The 20,811-nt window shown below is 37.3% G+C and overlaps 1 long non-coding RNA gene across 2 annotated transcripts; it reads right to left on the bottom strand.

The window, feature by feature from the left end:
* Nucleotides 1-765: 765 nt before the first annotated feature.
* Nucleotides 766-18,839, bottom strand: LOC128280770 (uncharacterized). Of its 2 annotated transcripts, none has more exons than XR_008270919.1 (3): nucleotides 18,656-18,839; nucleotides 17,698-17,739; nucleotides 766-1,056 (listed from the first exon to the last, which is right to left on the bottom strand). It is a non-coding gene; the product is annotated as an uncharacterized LOC128280770 (long non-coding RNA). The 2 variants fall into 2 exon arrangements; XR_008270920.1 differs by lacking the exon at nucleotides 766-1,056 and adding an exon at nucleotides 16,447-16,688.
* Nucleotides 18,840-20,811: the final 1,972 nt, after the last annotated feature.

Below are 20,811 nucleotides of genomic sequence, written 5' to 3' on the forward strand. Positions count from 1 at the left end.
AAATTTTGGACCTTTTATAGCCCCCCAAAACGACGTCGTTTTGGGGTTGGCCATTAAACCCCAAAACAACGTCGTTTTGGCCTAACCCGTTTGTTGACCCGACCCGCTCCAAGGATACGCGTGTTTTTCATTGGAGGGGCTAATTGCACTTTTAGCCCCTCCGCTTTTTCATGCTTCTGCAATCAAATACTTTTTCAGTTTTTTAATTTGGCCCCAAAGTATATAGCGCTTTGCGATTTAGTCCCTCTTGCTGTGTTGTGTTTTGAGGGGAGGAATAATTGTGTTTTTAGTCCTTCTTTGTTTTGTACGCGTTCAAATAAGCCCTTTTCCCTTTTTATTATTTCAAATTCGCCCCAAAACTTTGATTTTAATTCAATTTTAGTCTTTTTTTCATTTTATCTATTTATTTATTTTATTTTCGTTTTTTTATTATTCCTGTAGCACCCCAAACCCGGCCCAGACGTTATGACCGGATCCGACGTGCCACATCGAAGCGTTCAAAACATTTTATATTGTTGATCCAAAAAAAAACTTACTTAGTGTTTTAAAAGATAATTTCATTATAGGTTAAAGTGAATGGAAGCTGTGCACCAGGTAGGAAACCGGAAAAGAGGTGGTGAGTCCATCTGACCGCTAAGTACCAAGCTCCTTCGATCCAATCCTAGACATGCATACCGCCATTGCCACACCTTAACGTCATGGATATTTCTAGGAAACCGATTCGATTAAGTCATTTTTAGGAAAAGTGATTAATTTGGAAAATACTTTCATTGCGGAAGCTTTACTTGTTGTCGTGTTATTTTGAAATCAACTGTTGTTTTTGAAAACGCGCCCTAAAGCTATCCAATTTCAACAGTTAGAATAAGTATTACCTATCTTAGTAATACATATTAAAAACCATCAAAAATAAATAAGCGGCTTTATTACATTTAAAAGCCCACAACCTCAAACGTAATTAAAAGGATGTCCAGTTCACCAGAAGAAAATCAAACTTTCAGAACGGGTGGCCACTCCGAATTCCCTCACAGCTCCAAGCCCACTATGGTTGGGGATTACCTGCGTGGATGAAAATAAAAGGGATGAGTTTGGGAAAATTCAGTGTGTAAAATAACCCAACCATAGCCTAAATCAGCTCAACCCACAGAAACAGAATAAGTTGGCCTTAGCCCAGAACAGAATTCAGAATAAAGCCCATAGGCCCATAGCGTAACGTAATGATATTACATGTTTATGCGTAAACCCAACCATATCCAACCGTATACACCCCATACCAACCTTACACCGTGTGGGGAGACAACTCGACCCACCCAACCGCTACACACCACGAATTTGCAGCATGGCTGCTGAATGAATAATGTGACAGAGTCACCAGATCTGATAATCATGGCGAGCCACCGTAAGCAGATATATGTGGTAGAGCCACCAGATCGGATATTTGTGGCGAGCCACCAGATCGATATTTGTGGCATAGCCACCGTAACGCTTCCTCCATAATATAACCCATGTCCCCATGCAATGATAGATAATCATGGCATACATCATACGTAATCGATCGTCATGCTTTTCACCAAAATTAATCCTAGGGGTATAACGGTAATTTTGCACCTAGGGGTATAACAATAATTTTCCATACATAGGGTATTATAGTAATTTAGCTACTTTTAGGGTTTTCATGCATATCCTAACTATTTACGTACTATCGAACACTTACGCAAGATACTTACGAATTGGGCCCGTTGGCCCATGAACCCGATCTTTGGCCCATTAAGCCCAAATTATCAAAATGTACGAAATCGTGCTTACTGCAGTTTATTACTTTAGATTACCAAATATATAAACCCAACTATCTTACGAGCATTCGCACACTCACAAATTCCCAAAATACCGACTTTTCGGCATTTCAGCTTTTCGGCTTTTGCCAATCTAGTCTATGAGAGGGTGTCGCATTACACAATTTGCTTGACGATTTATATGTCGACGAGATCCACACACGAACCGCCTACAATTGGATTACTAACACGTTAATCTAACTATTAAAATACAAACTACGTATTAACCCCTTACAATATTCGGCCAACCACATCTACAGATCATAGTAAGCTTATAAGAAATCAATAAGCAACTCATTAACAAATTTTTGTCAATGTTTACCACATAATCATAATTTCACTGCAAGCTGTCTTCCTGAGCAACAGTCACTAAATTATTTATAACTGGAGCTACGAAACTCCAAATCAAGTGCCCTTAATTTTCCCTGAAAATAGACTCATATATCTTTTATCCATAAAATTTTCAGAATTTTTGGTTTGGCCAATCAATACCAGATTTTTCTTAAAGTTTCCCATGTTTCACTGTTTGACTAATCTGACCACTCTTCATTACGAATCAAATTTCTCATTGTACAGAATTTAAAATATGTTCTCATTTTTTCCATTTGAAACTAGACTCATTAAGCTTTAATTACATAATTTATGCAGCTTCTAACTCATCTCCCACAATTTATGGTGATTTTCCAAAGTCACGTTACTACTGCTGTCCCAAGCAGATTTATTACCAAATCACTCTTTCACACCTAACTTGCATGCTTGTTATTTAAACATGTATATCACCAATCAATCATCACATATCTATGATTTTACTTAAGTATAATCTCCATTTCATCATTTTAAAGCACAACATGTTAGCTGATTTTTCCCTTTAACATCTAAGGCACATGCATGCTCATTTGTTTGGCTCAACTTCACCTATCTTCCATTTTTCATCAAAAGAACATGAAACAACAACCATTTCCTTCATTTTAATTCATGATTAAATGCTCACAACACAACTAAAAATCAAAATATACTTCAAGAGTTAAGGTAGAATCAAGAAGAACTCATGAACCTCAAAATAGAAGCAAGGTACCAAGAACTTACCTTCAATTTTCCTCCTCCTAATAACCGAATACTCAAGAGCTTTCTCCTCTCCTTTCTCTTCTCTAACTTTCAGCTATGATGAACAAAGATGGACAAAACTTTGTTCTTTTCACCCCTTTTTTCTTTTAATAAAACTTCATATTTCATCCATTTAATTCTTTAATACAAAAGACATGAAATTCTTATCATGAAACATTTACCTAACCCATTATCATGGAACATTTACCTAACCTATTATCATGGAACATTTACCTAACCTATTATCAATTTGTATCAATTTGTACCATAAATTATGGATATCAAGTGTACATTTTGTCTACAACAACATGATGGCTGGCCACTTCATGTAAAATGGGAGGTTTGTCATGCAAATCCTCCTATTTTGCACTCCTATTTATTTGGCCACTTCAATTTAGCCTATAGCATTTTCAAACATTTTCACATAGGTTCTATTTCATAATTTCACCCCCTTTTTGTTATGGAACAAAAATTAACTAAAATTGCCGGGTTCTATCTTAAGTTTGTGCTTTCTAGAGGCCCACTAACATAATTAAACCTATGCCAACATTCACAGGATTCCCGAAAATTGGGGCGTTACAATTCCTAATATTACTAATACTATTATTTCTATTATTATTATTGTTATTATTAATATTTTGGTTATTAAATATTATTATTTTAATGTATTATTATTTCTAGTTATTATTATTATATATAATATTAGTGTATGTTTTATATATGTATGTATATATATATATAGTATTAACTTAATTACTTTATTTTAATATTACTATTGTATTATATTTATTTTTATATTTCATCATTATTTCTAAATGGTTATTATTATTAATCTTAGTGTATGTTTTATTATATATGTATGTATATACATTTTATATACAATATTATATTAATTACTTTATTCTAATAATATTATTATTATATTATATTTAGATATATATATGTATATTTATTTTAAAATGTCTCGCTTTTTTACTATTATGTACATATGTATTTATTATTATATTTATTATTATATTATTTACTTTCACTATTATTTTTATTTCTTTTATCATTATTATACATATATACGTATAGATATTTTTAAGTACTTATTATAAAAATATTATTTTCTTATTATATTATTATGTATATTATTTTACTCATTTCTTTATTATTTTTTATTTTTTATTTTTATTTTTTATTTTAATACTCTTATTTAGGTTTTTTAAAATATTATATTTTTCATATATCATGTATTTTTTATATATTATATTATTCGTATATTTTATTGTATTATATATATTTTTAAATAATTATATTATGTATATATTTGTAAGTATCATACTATTCATATATTTTATTGTTATTTCAAAATATATATTTATATTATTAGTTATATATATATTTTTATACTATTTCATGTATGTATTTTTATATTATCCTTATTATTGTTATTAATGTTAGTATATGTATATATCTTTAATATATATATAAGTACATATTTATGTGACATTATTAATAGGTGTTTTCAACATTATTATTATGTATGTATATATTATGTAAATATTGTAACATTATGCATTTTTATATATTATGTATATATATACCTTTTAGTATTGTATCTTTATATATATCATGTATATATTTGAATACTATATTATATTTTTCTTACATATTATCTTATATATATATATATATATATATATATATTAATAACTCTATATTATGTATGTATTTTAACATCATACTATGTATATACTTAGTAATACTATTATCATGTTTATATTTAAAATATATATACGTATGTATATGGGTAACATTATTAGTGTTTTTAATATTATGTTTCCGTCACTTTACTTATTATTATATGTTTATATATGTTCGTCTCTATTTCTTGTTTAATACTATTATTATCGTGTTTAGTATCATATCCATTACTTTTGTTTTTTACTATTATTATCGCATATACATTGTTAAAGTGTTATATATTATTTGTTTCATATATTTTTAACTTTTATTATTATTTATCCGTTCGAAGTTAGCATATTAGTTCACATCTTATTTCAACATCAATGTTAGTTTTCTATCACTTTTATTTTTTATCTAGAAATATTTTTATTCATGTTTTTACTTTCAACAAGTAAGGCAACGTACCGATTTAACATTAAGTTGTCGATATCATCGCTATGTTGGGTGAATATCAATTGACTCGTGTTAAAAACGGAACGTCCTTCTCAAAAGAAAACGAAACTTGAAATTTCTCGTGTTTTGATCGGATCACGATTAAATGTTACTTTGAACTTGTAATTTTGAAAATTAAGACAACGCTTGTTTAATAAGATACCAATTTTGGGCGTTACGAGGGTGCTAATACCTTCCTCGTGCGTAACCGACTCCCAAACCCAAATTTTTCTATGAATTTTGACGTAGACCTAAACTCGGCCTTTTTGTTATCCAAAAATAAATTTTTCTTTGAAAAAGAGGATTCATTAGGTGTCCGATCACACCAAGAAAAAAGATCGATGGCGACTCCCTTTTTAAAATCAAACCTCGGTCTTTAAACTTTCAATCAAACACCCTAATTAGTGACCAAGCTAAAATTTTTACGTCGCTACAGCTGGAAACTCCACTGGGGACCGCATTTTTGAGAGTCGAGTCGAATTAAACGCGTGTTGTCAAAATTTTCAAAATTCCTTGTTTAAATTAATATTTAGTCGTGATCCTAAAATTGTGTTTTTGAAAAATCATGCATTTGCATCGTGTTGTATATATTCTTCTAACTTATTTTGTCTGGTTGTTTTAAAGCTTTAAATTTTTATGGTTTTAGTTTTGGTTTAGTTTTTAAATAAAATGTAAAGGTTTGTGAGTTTCTCCCCATACACTGTGCACTTGCATTTTGCATAACATGAGCTCTCTACCCGAGCTCCGTCCGTTTAAGTGAAAGTAAACACTATGCCTTCGTGAGTTAACTCGTCCCTCCGCACAGGCTAGTGAACACTTTCGGGTTACATATGACTTATGCTTTCGTGAGTTAACTTGTCCCTCCGCATAGGCATAAGTAAATGTAATCCCTCGAATTGAACTCGTGAACCTGTGATGGGCTACGACCGAGGCTTCGTACTAGTCTTAGTAGACGATAGTGCGAACAATTCGAGTACCTGTCTAAAACTGAAACCGCATATAGTGAACCATATGAGCCACCTAATTAGAGCCATGCCTCTATCCGTTGATAGTCACCAAAATAAGTACATGGGAGAAACGCCTCTTACCTTTTATCTCTTTGACATTTACATTTTTTATTTGGATTTTCCGTAATTTATATTTGTTGTGATTACTAACCAAGGTTGTTTGTCTTTATTTTTATTTTGCATCATGCATTATAGGCATCATATTAGGAAGGTGTTGACTGGAGATCGGTTGCCAAAAAACGGGTTTCTAATGGAAGAGTTAATTATACAAACAACCGAGAAGAATGTATAGTCTAGTGGAAGGATGTATTACCAATCTACCCAAACACGTAACTGTGAATGTTCGCCAGAATAACCTTGAAGATTTGGTTCGGGTTTGGAATCAGTGGGACTCAGACGCTAGGGGTATCTTCACTAAAAGATATGAGGACATAGCTAATTTAATGGCTGTCAACGTAGATGAACGATTGATCCAAGCCATGGTCAGATTTTGGGATCCGGCTTACCAATGTTTTACCTTCAATCGAGAGGATATGACACTGACAATAGAGGAGTACGTTGCTTTGCTTCGTGTTAAAAATGCGCAATTCTATAAAGTATATGCGAAGGAGCCTAAGCCGATGACCTTCAAGAAAAAGTTAGTGAGATTGACAGACATGACTGACGCATGGGCCTAAAAACAGATAAAGAAGAAGAATGAAACCATTTGCATTCCATGGTCTTCCCTACGTGATTTGATTCTGAACCATCCCGACATGTCGAAAAGGGTAAATCTATTTGCTTTGGCCATTTACAGTTTCATCATCTTCCCTAAAGTCCTTGGACACATAGAAGTTATGGTAGTGGATTTCTTCGAAAGATTGAAAAAAGGAATCAACCCTGTCCTGACTATCTTGGCCGAGACCTTCAGATCCTTAAACAGTTGTAGGAAAATGGGGAAAGGACGCTTTACCGGATGCGCATAGTTACTAAATGTCTGGATTTTGAGCCATTTCTGGAAAGTAAAGCACACCGTACCACATGTTTTCAAAAACTTTCGCCCCGTTGGAAGCCTATCAAGATTGGGTACCACTACTCGGGTTATGGGGAGGAGTTGGATATGCCCCGCTATTAGTCCAAAGGCAATTTTCTTCGCGATAATTCATACCCGCCACTGGAGGATTAGCACAATCTGAGTTTGCTTTTGCGGGCGAGGGATATATGAAGAGGGTCCGAGAAACCGCAAAGTCTTGGAAGAGAATTTATCTCATGGAATTAGCTCTATATACTGACACCCTCACCCAAGATTACGATATATGGAGAAAGCAAAGGGTGAATAGTCAGCACGTCTTGTCGACAAATTACACTGTCCAGAATCCTTTCTCGGAAGAAGTGCCATCTGAGCTAGAAATGGTAAGACAAGAATTTGAACGAGAAAAGGCCAAGATGTCTCGGGACCTTAGTGCTCTTCAAGAGGAAAACTACCAATTGAATATCGACGTTCAGATTGAAAGATCCAGAACCGAGAAAATACAAAAAGAGGCTGAAGTCGTAAGAAATGACTTAAAAGATCTTCATCTGGAAAATAAGAAGTTAAGAAGAACAATAAAGAATAATGGGCTGGGCAAGTCGTCGGCAGAATGGAAAGAAGAAATTAGCAACATCAAAGGAGGGATGGAATTTTGGAAAGGGAAAGCGAATAAAAAAGAGGAAAAGACTGCGCGGGTTATGATAGAACTAAGAAAGAAGAACGCCGAATATAAAGCTGTGTCTACCGAGGTAATAACTAGTCGATCTAAACGTCAAGAACTAAAAGAGAGGATACGGAATTTAGAAGATATGCTGCAAGATCGTCAACAACAGCTAGATACTCTCTTGAAGGCTTTGGAAGAAAAGAATAGTTAATATGATAGAAACGTTCGTGCTTACGAAGAGGGCCTCCAAGAAAAAGAAATGCAACTTAGCTGTTTGATTAATGAAATTCGTGGGGTAGCCATGCACGTGGTACAACTATCGGAAGAAGCTGAAATTCTCATTTGCCATTTCCCTCCAAGTCGAAGATCGAACATATCAGAATTCTTAGCACGAGTAAAGAAATATGGCGATATAGCTAGGAAGTTTGTGTAATGGCTGAATTGAAAATGGCAAAATATTTTGTAATGAACTCTTTTGATGAATGAAATGCCTAAATAGGGGCTATCTTGAAATCAACACCAATTTCTTGCATTTCTTTCATGACTAACATTCATTTGACATTTATGCATTCATTCATTGCATATCCCATAATCGTTCGTTGAGGTTAAAACATACAATTCACAGTTGTAATACCACGAGACTAGAACCACGTCATTCGTATAGAACGTATCGACAAGCTAGGGCAATGGAGGCTGAATTCAATGAAAGAATTGAAAGGATGGAAAGAGTTCAGAGAGAATTACAAGAGCAGTTGGCCAAGTCACAGCAAGAGACAAGAGACTTAATGGTGAGATCTCGAGAAGAATCGCTAGAACAAAGGGACCAAATGGCCAAGATGATAGAAATGATGTCAGCTCTAGTAAAAGGAAAGGGACCTATGAACCCTGACGTTGTGGAACCACAGTCAAGGGTTAACCTCGATAAGGATCCACCCCATCTGCCAGGATTTACTCCACCACATGCCCACACAACACAAAGAGGGTACGCTCAATGGGAACCTACAGGTCTGGAGCAACGACCTGTGCCACCTGCTAATCTGGGGAAAGGAATGTTCGTATCAAACCCGGGGGCTAGTCCTGCTGATCCACTTGTTCCAAATTTGGACGATCCAGCAGAGATGGCCAGGTTGAAATCGGATAATCACGATGCAAATGAGAAATATAGGAGCCTAGAGGAAAGACTCAAAGCGATAGAAGGCACTGAAGTCTTCTCCGCACTAGGTGCTAAAGAACTCAGTTTGGTGCCCGATTTAATTCTGCCTCTGAAGTTCAAGGTGCCTGATTTTGAAAAGTACGATGGGACAATATGCCCAAAAGCGCATCTCATCATGTTCTGCCGGAAGATGACCGGCTATGTGAACGAAGATAAGCTACTCATACATTGTTCTCAAGATAGTCTAGTAGGATCGGCTCTTCGGTGGTACAACCAGCTTAGTAGGGAAAAAATTCGGTCCTGGAAGGACTTGGCATCGGCATTCTGTGAGCAGTACAAGCATGTATCGGATATGGTGCCAGACTGGATGACTTTGCAAATGATAGAGAAAAAGCCATCGAAAACTTTTAGACAATATGCGCAGAGATGGAGGGATGTCTCGGCCCAAGTGGAACCCCCACTAACAAAAACAGAGATAACCATTCTCTTTATCAACACTTTAAAGGCACCGTTTTATGACAAACTAGTAGGAAGTGCCACGAAGGAATTTGCGGATATTGTAATATCCGGTGAGCTTATAGAGAATGTCGTCAAGAGCGGTAGAATGGAAGGTCAAGAAAGTTCAAGAAGGGTAGCGCCCATGAAGAAGAAAGAACTAGAAGCCCATATGGTGGGAATGGGAAGCCATTATACCCCTAATCCATATCCAAACCCACCCCGACCGCGAAATTATCCACCTCTGAATTTCTATTATCCCCCTTAAACCCCTTATTACCAAGCACCACCTCCTTCATACCCCGTATACGCCACGAACAACCAAAGACCTGTCACCACATTTCCACAAAATACTGTACCCGCTCAAATCCAACCCAGAAACGAACCAAGACCCACAAGGTCCAATCCCAAGAGACCGCAATTTACTCCTATCCCTGTGTCGTATGGGGAATTATACCCAAAACTTTTGGAGAAACAACTAATATCTCCCCATTACATGGCACCCCTTAAACCTCCATACCCGAAGTGGTACGATCCAAATGTTAGTTGTGCATACCATGCTGGGAACCAGGGGCATTCCACAGAGAATTGCCTAGCCTTTAAGAGGAGAGTTCAAGGACTCATTGATGCGGACATCCTACGATTCGATAGTGCCAGTAATGCAACTGAGAACCCGTTCCCTAACCATACCGAAGGGAATGTGAGCTCAGTGGCGAAAGAGGACGAATGGCAAGTCAAAAGATATGTTTCGGAAATAAGAATGCCTCTGCAAAAAATCTGGGCGGTACTGATTAAGAAAGGATACTCTGTCACCCCGATAGAATTTTCGGAGAAGAATGTCAAAGTTTTTGCGATTTTCATGGAATTATAGGACACGACATTCAATCGTGTGAGGAATTTAAAAGGTTGCTTCAAGACCGGATGGACAATAAGGAGATTAAGGTCCTTAACAAAAGGGAAGAGGCCAACGAAAGAGAAGTATGCGCGTCTGACAGCCAATCACCAGGTCTCTCATATAGGGCTGATCGACTGTTAGTAATTTATTACGACGAGAAGAAGGAGCCGGCGAAACCAAAAGTGATAATCGAAGTACCATCTCCTTTCCCCTACAAGGACAATAAAGCAGTACCATGGAAATACGATGTCAATATCGTCACACCTAAAGATGGAAAACCCAAAGCCATGACTGGAAGTGTTGGGGAAGTAGGTCATTTCACTCGTAGTGGGAGATGTTATTCGAAAGAGGTCGAACCTGTGAAGAAGGATAGTGACTTGAAACAGAAAAGAAAAGCACCGATACACGTGACCAAAGATGAGCATGAAACTATACCTGAACAAGAAGCTAAAAAGCCTGTAGACGAGGAGGAAGCACAAAAGTTCTTAAAATTTATCAAGCACAGTGAATACAATGTGGTAAAACAATTGAATAAGCAACCAGCGCAAATCTCGGTTTTATCTCTATTGTTAAATTCAGAGCCACACCGGAACGCTTTACTGAAAGTGTTAAATCAAGCTTACGTAGTAAACAACATATCTGTTGAGAAGTTTGATAGGTGGGTGAACAATATGAACGCGGACAATTTCATCTCTTTTAGTGATGATGAGATACCGCCAAATGGTAAAGGCTCAGTAAAAGCACTGCATATTACGACTCGCTGCAAGGGCTACATAATACCGAATGTGCTTATCGATAATGGGTCGGTACTCAATGTCATGCCTTTGGCTACGATGTCCAGAATTTCGATGGATCTGTCCTATTTAAGGCCCTATCATTCCACAGTGAGGGCATTCGACGGGACAAGACGAGAAGTCATGGGAAAAATCAAGATCCCTCTAGAAATAGGTCCCTACATATATGATGTCGAGTTCCAAGTCATGGACATTAAACCCTCATATAACTGCCTTTTGGGAAGACCCTGGATCTATTCCGCTGGAGCGGTCCCATCATCCCTCCATCAAAAGGTGAAATTTATCATAGATGGTTGTTTGGTCACTGTCGAGGGAAAAGAAGACATTGTAGCATCTGTTTCTACCGATGCACCATACATTGAAGTGGGTAAAGATGTATAGAATGTTCCTTCCGATCCCTTGAATTTGTCAATGCCATATTCGTCACTGAGGGAAACAGAATTCCCGTGCCAAAACTGTCAAGAAATACCAGGATGGGTATCAAGCTGACTGTGGGGAGAGGAGCCCGAGAGAGGAAAGGTTTAGGAAAATTTCAGCAAGGAATAGTCAGGGCTCTAAAGCCAGTGCACCACAAGGCCCGATATGGCTTGGGGTTCTAGCTGGACATATGTCAAAGAAGAAAACAATGGAAGAAAGATCAGGAAAGAAGGATCGCAAAAACCTTAGGCCGAGAAATAGAATGGGAGCCCATAACGTATCCTCTTTTGTCAAAAACATTTACATCTGCAGGAATGATATACCCTGAGCAAGACAATCCACGAAGCATACTGTTAATTATTGAAAGGGGTCTTCAGAATATCAGTATAAATGTCATTGACAAAGGAAGTGATGCAATTAAGGATGTTTCAACGATACGCCCTGGTCCTCCTGGATTTGTTTTGAACAATTGGACTGCTGTGGAGCTCCTTGTAGTTTCTAAATCTTCTCCAGAGTAATACTCAATATTAACACTATTCTTTTTGTGTGCCCCTAAATAATAGAGGGATTCCTTTGTAAGAGCTTATGATTTACTCTTGATCATTTAAATGAACATCAATAAAGATGCATTTTGTCACGATCTTTCGTATTATCACTAATTTTATAATCATTTTCCCATTTCATAGCCTATCCTTACATTTGCCTCATACCATGCCATAACATTTCGTTTGTTGGTTCCAATACTTGGATGCCCCACTATAATTTCCTCTTCTATTCAACTTTCAGGTGCTCAGATATCAATGGCATGAACAAACCCGTTACGAGTCCTAAAATCGATTTTGAGAAGGCTATTTGTTCAGGAGAATTTGAAGCCGAGGAAAATGCTGAAGACTATGTCTCGTCTCCTGACCTGCTAAGAATGGTGGAACAATAGGATAAACAGATTTTTCCTCATCAAGAATCTGTTGAAACAATAAATTTGGGGATTGAAGAAAGGAAGCAAGAAGTGAAGATTGACACCTCTATTTCAGGGGGCACCAGGCACAATTTGATTGCTTTGCTCCACGAGTACAAAGATGTATTCGTATAGTCATATCAGGATATGCCAGGATTGGGTGAAAATGTAGTGGTCCATAAGCTCCCATTAAAGCCAGAATGCAAACCCATTCAACAAGAGCTAAGACGAATGAGACCTGAGATGTTGTTGAAAATAAAAGAGGAAGTCAAGAAGCAATTTGATGCTGGCTTCCTACAAGCCTCCAAATATCCAGAGTGGGTGGCCAACATAGTCCCGGTACCAAAGAAAGACGGCAAAGTACGAATGTGCGTAGAATATCGTGACCTGAATCGAGCAAGTCCTAAAGATAATTTTCCCTTACCACACATTGATACGTTGGTGGATAACACAGCAAAACATTCATTGTTTTCTTTCATGGATGGATTCTCGGGGTATAATCAGATCAAGATGGCCCCTGAGGATATGGAGAAAACTACTTTCATAACAATGTGGGGAACATTCTGCTACAAGGTGATACTGTTCGAATTAAAGAATGTTGGGGCAACATATCAGAGGGCTATGGTAACGTTATTCTATGACATGATGCGTAAATAAATAGATGTCTACGTCGACGATATGATTGCTAAATCCCGAGGGGAAGAAGAGCATGTAGTGAACTTGAAGAAGTTGTTCGACAGACTGAGAAAGTTCCAGCTAAAGCTCAATCAGGCCAAATGTACGTTTGGGGCTACTTTGGAAAAATTGCCAGGCTTCATCGTCAGCGAAAGAGGCATTGAAGTTGATCCAGATAAAATAAAAGCCATTCAAGAGTTACCACCTTCGCGCATGCAAAAAGAAGTCAGAAGATTTTTAGGGAGGTTGAACTACATCGCTCGGTTCATTGCTCAACTTACCAACCATGTGATCCAATCTTTTGGCTTCTTCGAAAACATAACCCGGAAGAATGGAATGAGGAATCCCAGGTGGCCTTTGATAAGATAAAACAATATTTGTCTAGTCTTCCAGTGCTAGTACCGCCAATTCGGGGAAGACCATTAATATTGTATTTGACTGTGTTCGAAAATTCAATGGGTTGCGTACTGGGGCAACACGACGAGTCAGAAAAGAAAGAAAAGGCGATCTACTACCTCAGCAAAAAGTTCACTGAATATGAGGCAAAGTATTCGTCCATTGAAAAATACTGTTGCTCTCTGGTTTGGGTAGCTCGGAGACTTAGGCAATATATGTTGTATCATACGACATGGTTAATTTCAAAGCTAGATCCAATAAAGTACATGATGGAATCACCTACACTCTCAGGAAGAATGGCACAATGGCAGATCTTACTATCGGAGTACGACATCATCTATGTGAGTCAAAAGTCGATAAAAGGAAGCGCAATAGCTGATTTCTTAGTAACTCGAACAACGGAGGAATACGAGCTATTGAGATTTGATTTCCCGGATGAAGACTTGATGTGCATCACGAAAAAAGAATGCGAGTCACCAAAAGAGAAGTCATGGAAGATGAGCTTTGATGGTGCATCAAATGCATTGGGGCATGGGATTGAAGCAGTCTTAGTATCACCAGAAGGGAACCATTATCCGTTCACTGCCAGGCTGAATTTCTTCTGTACCAATAACATAACGGGATATGAGGCCTGTATCATGGGACTTCGTGCAGCTATTGAACGAAACATCGAAATCTTAGAAGTGTACGGGGATTCAGCATTGGTGATATACCAAATCCGTGGAGATTGGGAAGTGAGGGATTCAAAATTAGTCAAATACAGCGATCTAGTGGCAGGACTGATTAAAGAATTCAAAGAAATAACTTTTAATTACTTCCCACGAGAAGAAAACCAATTGGCTGATGCCCTGGCCATTTTGGCTTCAATGTTCAAAGCAAACAGAGAAGCGGAAATAATGCCTCTTCAAATGAGCATATATGAAGTCCCCGCACATTGTTTCAGCATTGAAAAAGAGCCAGATGGACGGCCATGGTTCCATGATGTCTTAGAATATATCAAGAATCAAAGGTATCCCGAACAAGCAAATGAGAACGACAAAAGAACAATCAGAAGAATGGCAGCGGGATTTGTTCTTGATGGAGACATTCTGTACAAAAAAGGAAAAGATCAAGTGCTCTTGAGATGTATAGATGCTGGCGAAGCCAAAACAATACTTAAAGATGTCCATGAAAGAATCTGTGGGACACATGCCAATGGTTTCACTATGGCTAGGAAGATTATGAGACTCGATTATTACTGGCTGACGATGGAAAGTGACTGCATTAGTTTTGCAAGAAAATGCCACAAATGTCAAATTTATGGTGATAAAATTCATGTAGCCCCTTCACCCCTTCATGTCATGACTTCTCCATGGCCTTTTTCTATGTGGGGCATGGATGTTTTAGGGCCAATCTCCCCAAAAACTTCTAATAGACACCGGTTCATTTTTGTGGTTATTGATTACTTCACAAAATGGATAGAAGCTGCTTCGTTTGTCAATGTGACAAAAACTGCAGTTTACAGGTTTTTGAAAAAGGAAATCATTTGTCGATATGGTTTGCCTGAAAAGATCATTTCAGATAATGCCTTGAATCTGAACAATAAGATGATGAAGGAAGTGTGCGAGCAATATCGAATAAAGCATCATAACTCATCGCCCTATCGCCCAAAAATGAACGGAGCTGTTGAAGCGGCCAACAAGAATATTAAGAAGATTATTGGGAAAATGACTGAGACATATAAAGACTGGCACGAAAAGCTACCATTTGCTTTGTATGCATATCGCACATCTGTGCGAACATCTACGGGAGCAACTCCTTTCTCTCTGGTCTATGGAATGGAAGCTGTGCTACCTATCGAAGTCGAGATCCCCTCTCTACAAGTCTTAATGGAATTGAAACTAGAGGAAGCAGAATGGATTCGAGCTCGATATGACCAGTTAAACCTTATCGAAAAAAAACGTCTAAAGGCAATTTGTCATGGGCAGATGTACCAGAAAAGAATGATCGCGGCCCATGACAAGAAAGTATGACCAAGAGAATTCTACGAAGGAGAACGCGTGCTGAGAAAGATTCTCCCAATACAAAAAGACTTCCGAGGGAAATGGGCACCAAATTGGGAAGGTCTATACGTCGTAAAGAAGGCATTCTCAGGCGGAGCTTTGATTCTCACCGAGATGGATGGGAAGGAGTTACCAAATCCAGTGAACTTAGATGCTGTAAAGAAATATTATGCTTAAAAAAGGAAATCAAGATGAAAACCTAAAAAGGGCATCTTAAAAAAAAGGGATCAAGGTGAAAACCCAAAAAGGGCGTCTTGATTAACACGAAAGATTAGGATGAAAACCCGAAAGAGCGTCCTAATGAAACAAACACTGGGCTTAAAGAGCAAGGTGATTTGAACGGTGGGTTAGATGGCAAGGGTATAGTATTTGAAACATTTTCAGCAGCTTGAAATCTTCTACGCAAGAAGCCATGCTCGAAAAGATTCTTGATTGAGAAACGTGAAAGAGTTCATGTGTCGAATATCTATGTAGCACCCCAAACCCGGCCCAGAGGTTATAGCCGGATCCGGCATGCCACATAAAAATGTTAAAAAAAAATTTCCATTCTAAGTCTAGAAAATCGTACTTGATGTTCAAAAGATTAATTCATTAAGGGTTAAGGTGAATGGAAGCTGTGCACCAGGTAGGAAACCGGAAAAGAGGTGGCGAGTCCATCGGACTGCTTAAGTACCAAGCTCCCTTCAGATCCAATCCTAGACATGCATACCACCATTGCCACACCTTAACGTCATGGATATGTCTAGGAAACCGATTTGATTAAGTCATTTTAGGAAAAGTGATTAATTTTGAAAAATACTTTCATTGCGGAAGCTTTGCTTGTTGTCGTGTTATTTTGAAATCAACTGTTGTTTTTGAAAACGCGCCCTAAAGCTATCCAATTTCTACAGTTAAAATAAGTATTACCTATCTTAGTAATACATATTAAAACCATCAAAAATAATTAAGCGGCCTTATTACATTTAAAAGCCCAAAAACTTCAAACGTAAATAAAAGGATGTCCAGTTCACCAAAAGAAAATCAAACTTTCAGAACGGGTGGCCACTCCGAATTCCCTCACAGCTCCAAGCCCACTATGGTTGGGGATTTCCTACGTGGATGAAAATAAAAGGGGTGAGTTTGGGGAAACTCGGTGTGTAAGGAAAACCCATTCAAAGCCCATGTCACTCAAGCCCATTGGGCCTAAGCCCATTCAGTAATGATGGTCTGGCCGAGCCCTTTCAGATTACAATAAAGCGGGCCTTAGCCCTTATTCAGATAATAAGATGGCCCATAGGCCTATTTCAAAATACATGCAACATCAAGAAACATATGCAAGCCCATTTGGGTAATAGTGGTACTGGGCGAGCCCTTTTAGATTACAATAAACGGGCCTTAGCCCTTATTCAGATAATGAAGATGGCCCATAGGCCCATTTCAAAATACATGCAACATCAATAACATATGCAAGCCCATTTGGGAGACTACTCAACCCACCAACCACTACACTCTACCCGTATCACCATACACTCCATGTGGGGAATAGCTCAACCCACCCATTAACACTCCACATTAGGTCTTCTTCTTTCATTATCATAGAATTGAGGCAAAGCCTCCAAGACGTGGACAAGCCACTTTCAGTATTTCCTCCGTCAATATCCCAGTCCCATGCATCAGATAATAACAACATGGCATGCAGTAAATAACAACAGTCAAACATGCATTTAGGTCAATTTAACCCTAGGGGTATTTCGGTAATTTATCTCTTAGGGGTAAAACTATAAATTTTTCACTTTTAAAGGTATTTCAGTAATTTATCTATTTTAGGGTTTTTCATGCATACTCCTACTTTCACGTACTAACAGAATCACGTACTGAGGGTTCTTACCGAATTGGGCCCGTTGGCCCATCATTCCAATTTTGGCTCATTAAGCCCAAAAATATCGAGGGCACAGAAATTATGCACTTTGCAGTCCAAATTTTGCAGCTTACCAAAAACATTAATCGATTTACCTTAAGAGCATTCGCACACTCGCAAATCTACAAAATACCGATTTTCGGCATTTCGGCTTTTCGACTTTTGCAGATCCAGACTAAGAAAGAGGGTGTTAGTTACACACCTGTTTGCGACGATATGCTGACGAGATCCACACACGAACCGCCTACAATTGGATTACTAACACGTTAATCTAACTATTCAAATATGAACTACGTATTAACCCCTTACAATGTTCAACCAACCATACCTACAGATCATAGTAAGCTTATAAGAAATCAATAAGCAACTCATTAACAAATTTTTGTCAATGTTTACCACATAATCATAATTTCACTGCAAGCTGTCTTCCTGAGCAACAGTCACTAAATCATTTATAACCGGAGCTACGAAACTCCAAATCAAGTTCCGTTAATTTTCCCTGAAAATAGACTCATATATCTTCTATCCATAAAATTTTCAGAATTTTTGGTTTAGCCAATCAATACCATATTTTTCTCAAAGTTTCCCATGTTTCACTGTTTGACTAATCTGACCACTCTTCATTACGAATCAAATTTCTCATTGTACAGAATTCAAAATATGTTCTTGTTTATTTCATTAGAAACTAGACTCAATAAGCTTTAATTACATAATTTATTCAGCTTCTAATTCTTCTCCCACAATTTATGGTGATTTTCCAAAGTCACGTTACTGCTGCTGTCCCAAGCAGATTTATTACCAAATCACTCTTTCACACCTAACTTGCATGCTTGTTATTTAAACATGTATATCACCAATCAATCATCACATATCTATGATTTTACTTAAGTATAATCTCCATTTCATCATTTTAAAGCACAAAATGTTAGCTGATTTTTCCCTTTAACATCTAAGGCACATGCATGCTCATTTGTTTGGCTCAACTTCACCTATCTTCCATTTTTCATCAAAAGAACATGAAACAACAACCATTTCCTTCATTTTAATTCATGACTAAATGCTCACAACACAACTAAAAATCAAAATATACTTCAAGAGTTAAGGTAGAATCAAGAAGAACTCATGAACCTCAAAATAGAAGCAAGGTACCAAGAACTTACCTTCAATTTTCCTCCTCCTAATGACCGAATACTCAAGAGCTTTCTCCTCTCCTTTCTCTTCTCTAACTTTCAGCTATGATGAACAAAGATGGACAAAACTTTGTTCTTTTCACCCCTTTTTCTTTTAATAAAACTTCATATTTCATCCATTTAATTCTTTAATACAAAAGACATGATATTCTTATCATGAAACATTTACCTAACCCATTATCATGAAACATTTACCTAACCCATTATCATGAAACATTTACCTAACCTATTATCATGAAACATTTACCTAACCCATTACCATGGAACATTTACCTAACCTATTATCAATTTGTATCAATTTGTACCATAAATTATGGATATCAAGTGTACATTTTGTCTACAACAACATGATGGTTGGCCACTTCATGTAAAATGGGAGGTTTGTCATGCAAATCCTCCTATTTTGCACTCCTATTTATTTGGCCACTTCAATTTAGCCTATAGCATTTTCAAACATTTTCACATAGGTCCTATTTCATAATTTCACTCCCTTTTTCTTATGGAACAAAAATTAACTAAAATTACCGGGTTCTATCTTAAGCTTAGGCCTTCTAGAGGCCCACTAACATAATTAAACCTATGCCAACATTCACAGGATTCCCGAAAATTGGGGCGTTACAATCTAGAGCATTTGTATCCGTTGAATGCGATCCCCTTCCTCTTTATGATACCTTTTACTATTCTTGGTTAACTTTCTTTGTTTGTTACCTTTGAAATAAATGAATGTGATGTATCCCTTTTGTCCCTACCTGACCATTTTCATGCATCTTATTATGTGGATTATTTACATGATAAATAGTGAAATGACATACTCTAAACAAAAGAAATGTTAAGTATTACCCAGATAAGAATTTGATAAGTACAAGAGCCTCAAAGCAAAGACAAAGTTCAACCAGGGGTAAAAGAGTGATATCTGAGAAACGGAGATTACTCGTGAAGCTTGAGGACGGATACAGGGCCTAAAGGAAAGTCAAGGGTCAAAGCAATGAACACAGATCGTCAAAAATCATGACGAAAATAGACATATGACAAACAAGCCCCAGGCGCATAGCATAATCATGTAGCCATATAGGCACTTAAGACCAACATGTGCATATCATGATAACATCATGCATGACATATACAGGTACTCCAGTAGAGCAAGAGGATATGATGATAGCTGTACTGAATCAAAGGGAAAGACACTTGAGTTCCACCAGATGACAGGTTTTGGTATTTTGATGTTTATTTTCAAAATTCAACTCATATTGCGAGATGTGAGTTGAGCCTCGGCTCACATGCTGAGGTATTTTTAATATCTGTTTTTTTAATTTATATTTTTCAAAAATCAACTCATATTGCGAGAGATGAGTTGAGCCTCTGGACACGCTGAGGTATTTTAAATTTCTATTTTCAAAAATCAACTCCTATTGCGAGAGGTGAGTTGAGCCTCGGGGCATGCTGAGGTATTTTCAAATCCTGTTTTAAAAAAAATCAACTCATATTGCGAGAGAAGTGAGTTGAGCCTCGGGCAACATGTCGAGGTATGTTCAAAATCTATTTTTCAAATTCTATTTTTCAAAAAGTCAACTCATATTGCGAGAAGTGAGTTGAGCCTCGGGCCACATGCCGAGGTATGTTCAGAATCTGTTTTTCAAATTCTATTTTTCAAAAAGTCAACTCATATTGCGAGAAGTGAGTTGAGCCTCGGGCCACATGCCGAGGTATGTTCAAAATCTGTTTTCAAATTCTATTTTTCAAAAAATCAACTCATATTGCGAGAAGTGAGTTGAGCCTCGGGGCATGCCGAGGTATTTTCAAATTCTGTTGTTCAAATTCTGTTTTTAATTTCTGATTTCAAAAATTAACTCATATTGCGAGAAGTGAGTTGAGCCTCAGGTCACACGCTGAGGTATTTTCAAATTATTTTTCAAAAATCAACTCATATTGCGAGAGGTGAGTTGAGCCTTGGGTTCACATGTCGAGATATTTTCAAAATCTACTTTTCAAATTAAGTTTCAAAAAAATCAACTCATATTGCGAGAGGTGAGTTGAGCCTTGGCTCACGCGCTGAGCTATACCAATTTCTATTTTTAGTTTATGTTATTTAAAAAGTCAATTCATGTTGCGAGAAATGAGTTGAGTCT

The sequence above is a fragment of the Gossypium arboreum genome, chromosome 9 (genome assembly GCF_025698485.1).
Source record: "Gossypium arboreum isolate Shixiya-1 chromosome 9, ASM2569848v2, whole genome shotgun sequence".
NCBI classification, from domain to species: Eukaryota; Viridiplantae; Streptophyta; class Magnoliopsida; order Malvales; family Malvaceae; genus Gossypium; species Gossypium arboreum.